The sequence below is a fragment of the Diachasma alloeum genome, unplaced genomic scaffold, assembly GCF_001412515.2.
Source record: "Diachasma alloeum isolate Michigan unplaced genomic scaffold, Dall2.0 Dall_scaffold_00286, whole genome shotgun sequence".
In the NCBI taxonomy this organism is placed as follows: domain Eukaryota; kingdom Metazoa; phylum Arthropoda; class Insecta; order Hymenoptera; family Braconidae; genus Diachasma; species Diachasma alloeum.
Genome location: NW_021680425.1, coordinates 1,006,661 through 1,016,606, shown reverse-complemented (window position 1 = coordinate 1,016,606; position 9,946 = coordinate 1,006,661). Strand labels below are relative to the sequence as shown.

At 40.2% G+C, this 9,946-nt stretch overlaps 1 protein-coding gene across 1 annotated transcript in view; it reads right to left on the bottom strand.

Moving 5' to 3' along the window:
• Nucleotides 1-1,526, bottom strand: part of LOC107038664 (nucleolysin TIAR) — an 80,416-nt gene extending 78,890 nt beyond the window's left edge. Inside the window, exon 1 of the mRNA XM_015257888.1 lies at nucleotides 1,451-1,526. The gene's annotated coding sequence lies outside the window, so the exon portion shown is untranslated. The remainder of the gene's footprint in view (nucleotides 1-1,450) is intronic.
• Between the last annotated feature and the right edge of the window lie 8,420 nt (nucleotides 1,527-9,946).

Sequence of the window (9,946 nt, the reverse complement as noted above, 5' to 3'; positions counted from 1 at the left end):
GCTATTGCTCTCCAACATAAGCCGGTAAATTTGAGCCGGTGAACGAAGGCGAATCGATCATCAAACGATGGCGAACGTGAAAAAACGCCAAGGATCCACAGGATACGGCGCCGCGACTGAATTATTATGTCTGAACATTACAATCGGACGAGCGGTACTTTCATTCCGTTTCCTCCCGTCATTTTTTCCATCTTTTTTTTCCGCTCAAAAGTTGCCCATACTTTTATACGGATAAAGATCTTGAGGGCGGAGTGGGAGAGAAAAAGTTATAGTCGTTTGCAAACTAATCGAGCACTTGGTTTTCTGCGAAGCGTTAAAACTTTTCGGTGACTGTCAACTTTTCTGCGTGATTCCTTCCCGCTCCCCTGAGTGAGCTCTCATCCACTCAGTAAGCGCAGGTAATCGTCGTGACACTTCTGAGAAAAGAGGAATGACGGTAGTCTAGGTCTTTATAAAAAAAAATATCAACACGAGAGAATAGGTTAGTGCAGAAGTACGCCCCCTCGAATCCTGTTATATGTACTTTAACTATGTGAATACTTTAAATCCGGGGAAGAAAGTTTTAATAATTCCTACACTAATTGAGGTGTTCGGAAATAATAATCCGTCCGTTACTCGAAACTTTCAAAAGTGCATGCATTTTTTCGCAAGTTTTCTCTCTCTCTCTCGCAAAGTTTATTTATTCAAGTTCTCATTTTAACTAGGTAAACTGGAGGAGATTAAATTTGCAAGGAGTTCCCTTCCCCTCGAAATCCACTGGCAACGGTCAACGCTGAACTATTCACAAAGATGACACTTGTGTATCAAATGGCTCGATATTGATTATTAAGAGAGAAAGCTCCGTCAACTCTTATTTTTGTCTGTCCTCGATTGTTTTTCAATGATCAAAGTGAACTCTCTGAAGGATGTCACACAAGCATTACAAATACATCGCCACTGACCAGAGAATTTTCTCTAAAAAAGCGAGGAAGAGGCGACATACGGTCTCAAAATGAAAGTAGTACGAGAGAAAAAAAAAATTGAAAGAAAACCCAGTGGCAATTTTTCATGAGGTCTTTTTTTTCTCATAACAGTAGCCGTCCAGAGTTGAAAATCGATTTTTCCCGTACGGACTCTTTATTTCTCACTGCTATGTGCTAGGTGTTGGTCGGGACCCTCTCGTATTTTCATCTCCTTTTTTTCAGAGTATATACGTATATACGTTTACGTGTTATAGGAGTCTCTGGCCCGCACCGTTCGACGGCCGTGCTTCTCGTTAAGCCATTCCTCTCGCACGTCTTTTCACTCGGAGGAATGAATAAAAGTGAATGAAGCGACGGCATGGGCTTCCACCGGTGAAATATTGCACGACGCGACGAGCGGTGCCATTTAATTCATCCACCTTTTCCCTGTTGGATGCTTATGGAAATTAAGACAATTGAAAAATAAGTGGAGTTGGGGGGAGACTTACGAGATTTCACCGAATGGTGCGAATGCTTCTCTCAGCGTTTGCGTCTCGATCTCGGGACTCAAGTCCCCAACGAATATGTGATAGTGTTCTGGAACAAGAGAATGAGCTTATGTGAGTTTATGAAAATTCGTGGACTCTGGGAAATTATTTATTTCAATTAAATTAATTTCGTTTTGGGGAGACCACGTCTCCACTACATCGCTGTCGTACACAAATAAATTCCATTCCCCAGGAATGGAATTTATTTCTCAGAAGTCCCGGAATATTCCGGAAAACATTCCTCTCTCTCTCACAGAAAATTAAAATCCTAATCCCTTTTTAATTAAATAAATCGTCTTTCTAAAATATAAACATGTGGTTTTTCAGTTTTTTGTGTTGTAATATTATATTTTATCTTTCGTTTTGATAAGGTAAATTGTTTATTCGGGATTAACGATTTATTTAATTAATTAACTCACGATGTTGTTATTGGAATTAATATATGGAGTCAATTATTTCAGTAGCGAAGTGGTAAAAGGAGACAAGTCAATTTTGACTATTGACCAGTTTTCAATCAATATCTCGGAATCTAAGGGAGAGCAAAATTTTTGTTATAAGCTTTTTTGTGGAGCGGATTAAGTGCTACAACAAATGTAATTACGAAAATTTCGCTATCTCCCTTAGATTCGGAAATATTCCTCAAAAACTCAACTGGGAGATGAGTTGATTTATCTCCCTTTACCACTTCACTACTGATTTGTAATTTAAGAGCATCGTTAAAACTCGATATAAACTCTCATCTTCTGTGAACTTTTTTAGTTTTTCGTGAAATCCTGTCTTAAACTGTCACACTTTTACTATTTTAAAGTAAATTTCAATAGAAATTTCTCTTCAAAGCTCCTTTTAAATTCAACGAACAAAATAAGAGTTCTCATTTGACTACAAATGCCCTTTAAATTCGGATGAAATTCTCATGCATAACAATAGCAAACAATGATCAATAGTCGCAACAGCTTAACAATAAAATTAATTTCAATTGTTTCGGGGGGATTTAGTAGTTTGCATATAATCTTGAGAGCTTTGGGCGAAATATTCTGGTTGAATATACGTGAAAGTCAGAGTAGATCGTTGGTTAATGTATACGTGTAGGCTTCCAAGTGGTATAGTGGGGGACAACGAGGGCGAAACTTGCGCTGGCATATAAAGGGTGGGAGGAAAGTCAGGCGGTGAGGGCCAGCATCCCTTTCAACAGCCCCATTAAAATTGCAACCGTTAATTTAGCATCGCCCTGTTGGAATGGCCCACTACTAACGTAGCAGCATGGCAAAGGGAGGAGCAGCGTATAAGCGTTAGACTCTCGCTCTCGGTTTTCTCCACGCACACCGCATATTTATTCAAGACTTTGTTTGTCTTTCCATCGGTATAAAGGCTCACATGAGCGTAACAGCTGTACCCGGGGACTCAAACCACATTGTGTGCCACATACGCGACTACTAATGGTGAAAATAATTGAGGTAAATCTCCACAGTTGTTAAATATTCATTAATACTTAATACGTGGAGGGAGATTTATTTAAAAAGTGAGAGGATTGACGTAACTGGAATTAAAAATTTACGACGTTTGGGGGAGGATTTGCGATGAATTTATATTGTGTTCTTGATGTGGGCTGCATTGTTGGGGAAGAATTGAACTTTCAGGGATGGTTTAGTGGTTGTTTTCAGGAGATTGTCGGGGAATTGAATAGAGGAAGGAAGAAATGAGATTTTTCATTTCAGCGATAATTTTTTTCAATTCGGATTTCGGACAATTACACATTGAGAAAAATTACTTTTGACGAAGATGATTTCCTTGATATAAGAAAATAGTCTCTTCTTAATTTGTGTAGTCGTGAAATCTCCTGGTAAATAATTTTGTGCTCAGACTGAGGGGAAAAAGCCTTTCAACACGATGAGATTCCCTTGTCCAGAGAAAATTTTCAAGTATTGCAATAAGTCTTCCCATAAATTCATATAGTTTGCGTCAGATTTGGACTTTAATGGATTGCGAGAATTCACATTTTCCTGATTTGATGAGTCACCATCTCCAACTGAGGAATTTTTGTTTCGAAGGCACAACGAACACTTTCATTATCAATTCACGTGTATAGAAAGACATCATTTCTAGGCTTGAGAGCGCTTAAAATTCTCTCGAGATAAGAGAATCTCATCCGCTTGGAAAACTTTTTTCTCTCATTAAGAATTAATACATTAAGAATTAAACGAAAAATTTTGAACCGTGTAAGCCGGGCCGCAATTTTGTTTTCTATTTCCCAATACTGTCTCGAATCACCGAATGCGGTTAAATATTCAATGACTATAGAAATTTCAATTCCTCCTCATCCCTCAATATTACTTAAAAAACTTCCCCTGCTTTACGTCCCCAGAATCCCCCAGCCCCTGATAAAATCCATCCCGATTAAAACCACAATATTAAACCCATGATTCACGATCTTCCGCTCAAGATGTCCATCTCCCCCGGACACACCCCACAATTCCCCTCCAACAGTATTCCTGTACGTTTCCGTGGAATGAGACTCGAACGAGTCAAAATGTAGTATGATGCCTGGCCACTGGGATATATCTCCCTCGTCGTCCATTTGCATTACAATACCACCCACTTCACCTGGCCTAGGCTTCACGTTTGTCCAAGAACGCAGTCAGATCCGATCTCTCTACTAGTGTGCACGTTCAATGATTTATTCCAACGTATAATTTAGAGCGCATCTCCATCCCCCGGCCCCTCCGCCCCTCCCCCCGCGCCACTCAGATCCTTCCGCTTCGATTTTCATAAGAATACCCCCGGGGACGAGAGCATCGTCGTCGAGAGTCGATTTACTTTTTATCGGGGGAAATACGATTGTTCATTACAGAATATTTTTCATTTCTCTTGTTTTCCACTTCCACCATTCGTTCTAAAAGAGATGTGGACCCAGTCTCTTTGACGGTGATACGTTATTCTGATGATATGTAGAGAAAATCGAATTGCGGTGCAGTCTCTCATTGCAATCTCTCTCCTATTATGATGACTCGTCGATTCCGCAGCCCTTGGGCGACTTGTATGCCATCTCCTTTATCAGCTCCACCTTTGTCAGTTAGTTGGTACGTGGAGATATGCCTGGGGCTGGACTGCCGGAACTTGTGAGATGTACGGACGTTGCTCCGATTACAATCGGTTTGATGGTTTACCCATCCCCGGCTGAGGGGGAGGGGGTGGTTCCGGTGGACGCACATGGCCGTCCATTTCCGCGAATTAGTTCGAGCCCTGTGCTTTCCACCACCTGGACTACTGCATCACCGGTGGACTAGTGGCAATCCCTGCATGGTATATCATTTACTTCACTCAGTCCTCACCATTATTGCCAGGAGATCCACTGATGTCGATTTTGTTCTCCTGATAAATGTCTTGGTGAACTTTTAATTAATTGAACATTTTGGTGTTTCATTCCATTTTCAGCGAAATCTGGATTTTTTTCTGTAAATCGAATTCGATGTTTTTTTAAATTTATTATTTAATTCGATGTTATTCTCCTGAAAATTACTTGTGAACTGTCCATAAAATGTCAAATATTTTCCAACGTTGTAATCCCCGATACTGATTGGTCAATGAATCGTGTAAAGTTCTCGAATTATTCATTGCATCATAATTGTCAATTTTCTCATAAATATCTTCTTGAATTTTTCATTAATCGAATATTTTGGAATTTCGTAAAATCTTCGGTAAAATCTAGAGTTTTTTTTCGTCTTAATCGAATTCAATGTCATTCTCCTGTAACATTGTAATTCCCAATAGTGATTAGTCAATAAATCGTGTGAAATTAGTCGCTGAAAAAACTCGCGGTATTCTCAAAGTCTTCAAACCCACAAATTAGTATTTCCATCATAATTGCCGAATTCCTCATGTTTATCATCTTCCATTCGCGTGAATTAGTTTGAGCCATGGTTTCCACCACCATGACTACGATAACATAAGTCGTCTAGTGGCAATTCCTGCAGAGTATATCACTTACTTCATTCACCCCTCACCATTATTGCCAAGAGATCCTCCTCTCAATTTTTTCCTCCTCAGTCGTATTTCGTCCAGAGGCCCCTGTTTCGGATCATAAATCAGGACTGAAATCGGATTGAAAAAGTTGGCATAGATTTCTACCGAGTGGCATTGGCTGGGAGAAGAAAATTTAAACGTTTTTCGAACTGTGAAAGGGTCGAAGGGTGGAGACAGAAACGAGCGCCGGAAGATACACGAGAGTTTTTTTCAACCCTTCTCTCTCGCGCTCTCTCTCTCTCTTTCCCTCGCCCAATCGAATGGACAAAGAGAAAGAGGACACGGGGTTTGAGTACCGCGGGGCGATAGTCCCTGGTACGAATTTATTTCACGATTGCGGGTATGCCATTGTTGGGGAATGGCCTCGAGGGAACGGCTAATCCCCATCTCGCCTATACTATCAGACTCTCAATGTTAAAATTTCTCTGGGAATTCGGAAAAAGAGGTTTGTGGATGCATCGATTCTCTCTTCAGTTACTCCGAAATGTGGGGCTGTTGCGGAGGAGGCACGACTGCGTTGCGGGAGACAAACGCTAGCTCCACGGATTCATTGTTACTGTCTCTGCAGTTCCCTCTGTCTTTAACATACAAAATTTAAGCCTCGGGGCAGTGGCTACCGCCGCGAAATGCCGATCAGGGTGACCACCAGTAGCATAGTGCACCGTTTACTATAGTGGTTGAAACGTCAGAAATGGCGACAGTTATTCTGTTTGTGAAACGGCTGAAACCACTGATATTTCGCGGAATTTCGTGATCGAGAACCCAAATTTCATGCAAAAATCAAGGAAAACTGTAATTTTTAATTCAGTATTTTTTTTTCAAATAAAAGAAATATTCTTTAATTTTCAATGTTTTGAAAATTCAATCCCGCTGAGAAATTCTCGTCTTTCTGTTTTTAAAAAATTTTCAATTCTTCTGATTTTTCAGTGAAGTGTGAATTTTTTTTCTTCGAAATTGAATTTACTGTCACTTTTCTGAACATTAGTTGTCAATGGTTCATGAAATTTGGAATAGTTTTCAGATGCATCGATTCTCTCTCCAGTTACTTCGCAATGTCGGGCTGTTGCGGATGAGGCACAGCTACGTCGCAGGAGACAAACGTTAGCTCCATGGATTCATTGTTACTGTCTCGTCCGTCCCCTGTCTTTAACATAGAAATTTAAGCCTCGGTGCAATGGCTACCGCCGTGAAATGCTCATCAGCGTGACCACCAGTAACCTAGTGCACTGTTTATTATAGTGGTTGAAACGTCAGAAATGAAGACAGTTGTTCTGTTTGTGAAACGGTTGAAACTGAACTTTCATGGAGTTTGGTCATTGAGAATTCAAAATTTCATGCCAAAATCAAGGAAAACTAAATTTCCGTTCAATAGTTGTTAAAAATCAAAAGCAATTCAGAAAATGCCGATAAATATCAGTAGCGAAGTGGTAAGACGGTTTAAGTCGACTTATCTCCCAGTTGAGCTTTTGAGGAATATTTCCGAATACAAGGGAGATAGAGAAATTTCCGTAATTACATCTGTTGTAGCTCTCAATCGGTTCTACAAAAGAGGTTGAAAAATAGTTCGCTATCTGCCTTAGATTCCGAGATATTCATTGAAAACTGGTCAATAGTCAAAATTGACCTGTACCGTTTTCCCCCTTCGCTACTGATATCTTCTTCAATTGTCAATTATTCGAAAATTCAACTACTTCGAGGGATTCTCGTCTTTCTGTTTAAAAAAAAAATTCATTTCATTGATTTTTCAGTGAAATCTGATTTTTTTTTTCTCCTAAATCGAGTTCAATATCATTCTTCGAACCATGAGTTGTCAACTGTTCATGAAATTTGAAATATTTTCTGAATTCATCGATTCTCTCTCCAGTTTCTTCGCAATGTGGGGCTGTTGTGGAGGAGTCACCTCTACGTTGCAGGAGAGAGACTCTCTAGCTCGACGGATTCATTGTTACTGTCTCTCCCATTTCCCCTGTCTTTAACGTACAAAATTCAAGCCTCAGGGCAATGGCTACCGCGAAATGCTCACCAGGGTGACCACGAGTTACATAGTGCACCGTTTATTATCGTGGTTGAAACGTCATAAATGGCGGCAATTATTTTGCTTGTGAAACGGCTGAAACCACGGCGGCTATTATCGTCATCACCGTTACCATCGTCATGTTTATTAACATTACGACAACAGAGGAGCACGGAGAAATACATGGGAGGGGTCCCCAGTGGTGTACAACAGAGGTGAAAGGGAATAACAACGGTAATAGAGGTACACCGGTGGTCACTCTCTGCATGTGAATGCATTCACTCTCCCGCACGTCTTTCTCCACCCTTCTCCCTTGGGGCGCGATTCGTCCGAGTTATATTCTGATATTCGGAGATTCTATCTATGATAGGAGCTACATGGGATGGGGATGGAGTTGTTTCAGTCGAAATTATCTGACCACTGTTGCACTGTTGTATTGTCTGCACTGTTGAGAATTCTTGACGGAGATTTGCGGTGGATTTCACGTTGATATTAGAGAATGAGACATCAATTTATAATGCGATTTACGTGCATCTTCACACAGCAAAAACGAATGTCTGAATTTCACACACCTTTTGTAGATATTTTTCAGACACTAAAAAACGTCCAAATAAAATTAAAATTTGTTTGAATTTCAAATACAAATTAAGATGTTTAGGCAACTGTTCGTCTGGAATTCAAACAAATATTCATTTTATTCAGACGTTTTTTAGTGTCTGAAAAATGGCTACAAAAAGTGTGTGAACTTCAGACATTCGTCTGACGTTCGACTAATTATTTTTTGCTTCATAATTGTCAATTTTCTCATGTTTGTTATAAACAAAATAAATCAACTCTGCCTTCTTCGATTGTTATTCATCATTTACTTCCAAATAAATCCCATAAATTTCAATTCAGTAGCGAAGTGGTAAAGTGGTACAAGTCAATTTTGACTATTGACCAGTTTTCAATGAATATCTCGGAATCTAACGGAGGTAGCTAAATTTTTGTTACGAGCTTTTTTATAGAGCCGGTTCAGAGCTACAACCAATGTAATTACGAAAATTTCGCTATCTTCCGTAGATTTCGAAATATTCCCCAAAAACTCAACTGGGAGATAAGTCGACTTAAACTGTTTTACCACTTCGCTACTGAATTTTTTCCATTTTCATTTTTTCGCGAATAACATAAAATCGATTTTTTCATTTACCAACGTGCTCACTTATTAGCCTTCGAATTCTCGAAAATTCGTGAAAATTATCTGCTTCTGTTAAAAACCACAGGATCAAACTAATTCATTAATTTCTCAATCATCATTCATCTTCAATATTCAGTTTTAATAAACGTAATAAATTTATTTCTTCCATTTCAATATTAAATAATAGTGTTTCTCATTATTTGAATATAGCAAATAAAACTCCTCTCAAATAAATAACATGAAAGCTCAGCGCGCCTAATCTAGTCGTCCTCCGCAACTGTATATTAGACTGATATACCTCCCGCTACACCAGAATAGACCACACGATTCAATGGTAGATTAATGAAAGAATCGTGCAAAGATCGAGATTGCCAGACGTTAGGAAGACCGACGAGAGAAGAATAACGTCTATATAGATATACACACGAGCGAGATGAGCGAGGGGGGATGGGAGGCTGGCAAGCGGAACGAGGAAAATGGAACAAGTCGAAATGAAGAGTTCCATTGAATTTTCGACAATGCCAACGATCTACCACGGACAAAGTTGAACGCGCCGTAAGGAAAAAGGTGAGTGAAGGGATGAAACGCGCGAGGCACAAGAGCCCAGGCAACTGGGGGGAATGAGTCCCTCATCCTCTTTACTCCTTTATTGGGACGGCGCGACATTGCCCCGGGGTTTGGCTCGTCGTATACCTCGAGGATTGCTTCAATTTCGAAAGACATACCCGTGTAAAGTTGATTTACGAGGATAAAACAAACCTTCTTTATCCTTTGTTAGCTCAATCTCGAGCGTCAGCTGATATCTTTTTGTTTTTAGTCGCTAATAAATTCACCGGAAATCAATACACGATGAATTATCAGTTTTACAATGGCTATTTAAATATTAGTGGGATCACATTGTCGGAGCCATTGGGAAATTGTATTTTCTGGCATTGGACATTTTGTTTGGCAGCTTTTGTGCGTTCTGTGTGCATTCGTGCGAGCGATGACAGGTTCGAGAGGGGGGAGGGGGGGCACAGGTTCGACGGAAAAGCATACGGGGAGGTAGTGGCGCGTCGATACGGCCATGGGCTCGTAAATCGCTGTGATTTAGGGGATGACCGACATATTGGTCGACGCCGAGTTTCGACTGCAACTGAGAGGAGGGGGAAAGCCCACTGCTGGTGTAGGAGGACAAACGCATATCTGTGAACTCTGACTATCGTGTGAAATGGTTTTCCCAGTCCCTCTGATATATCCAGGTATG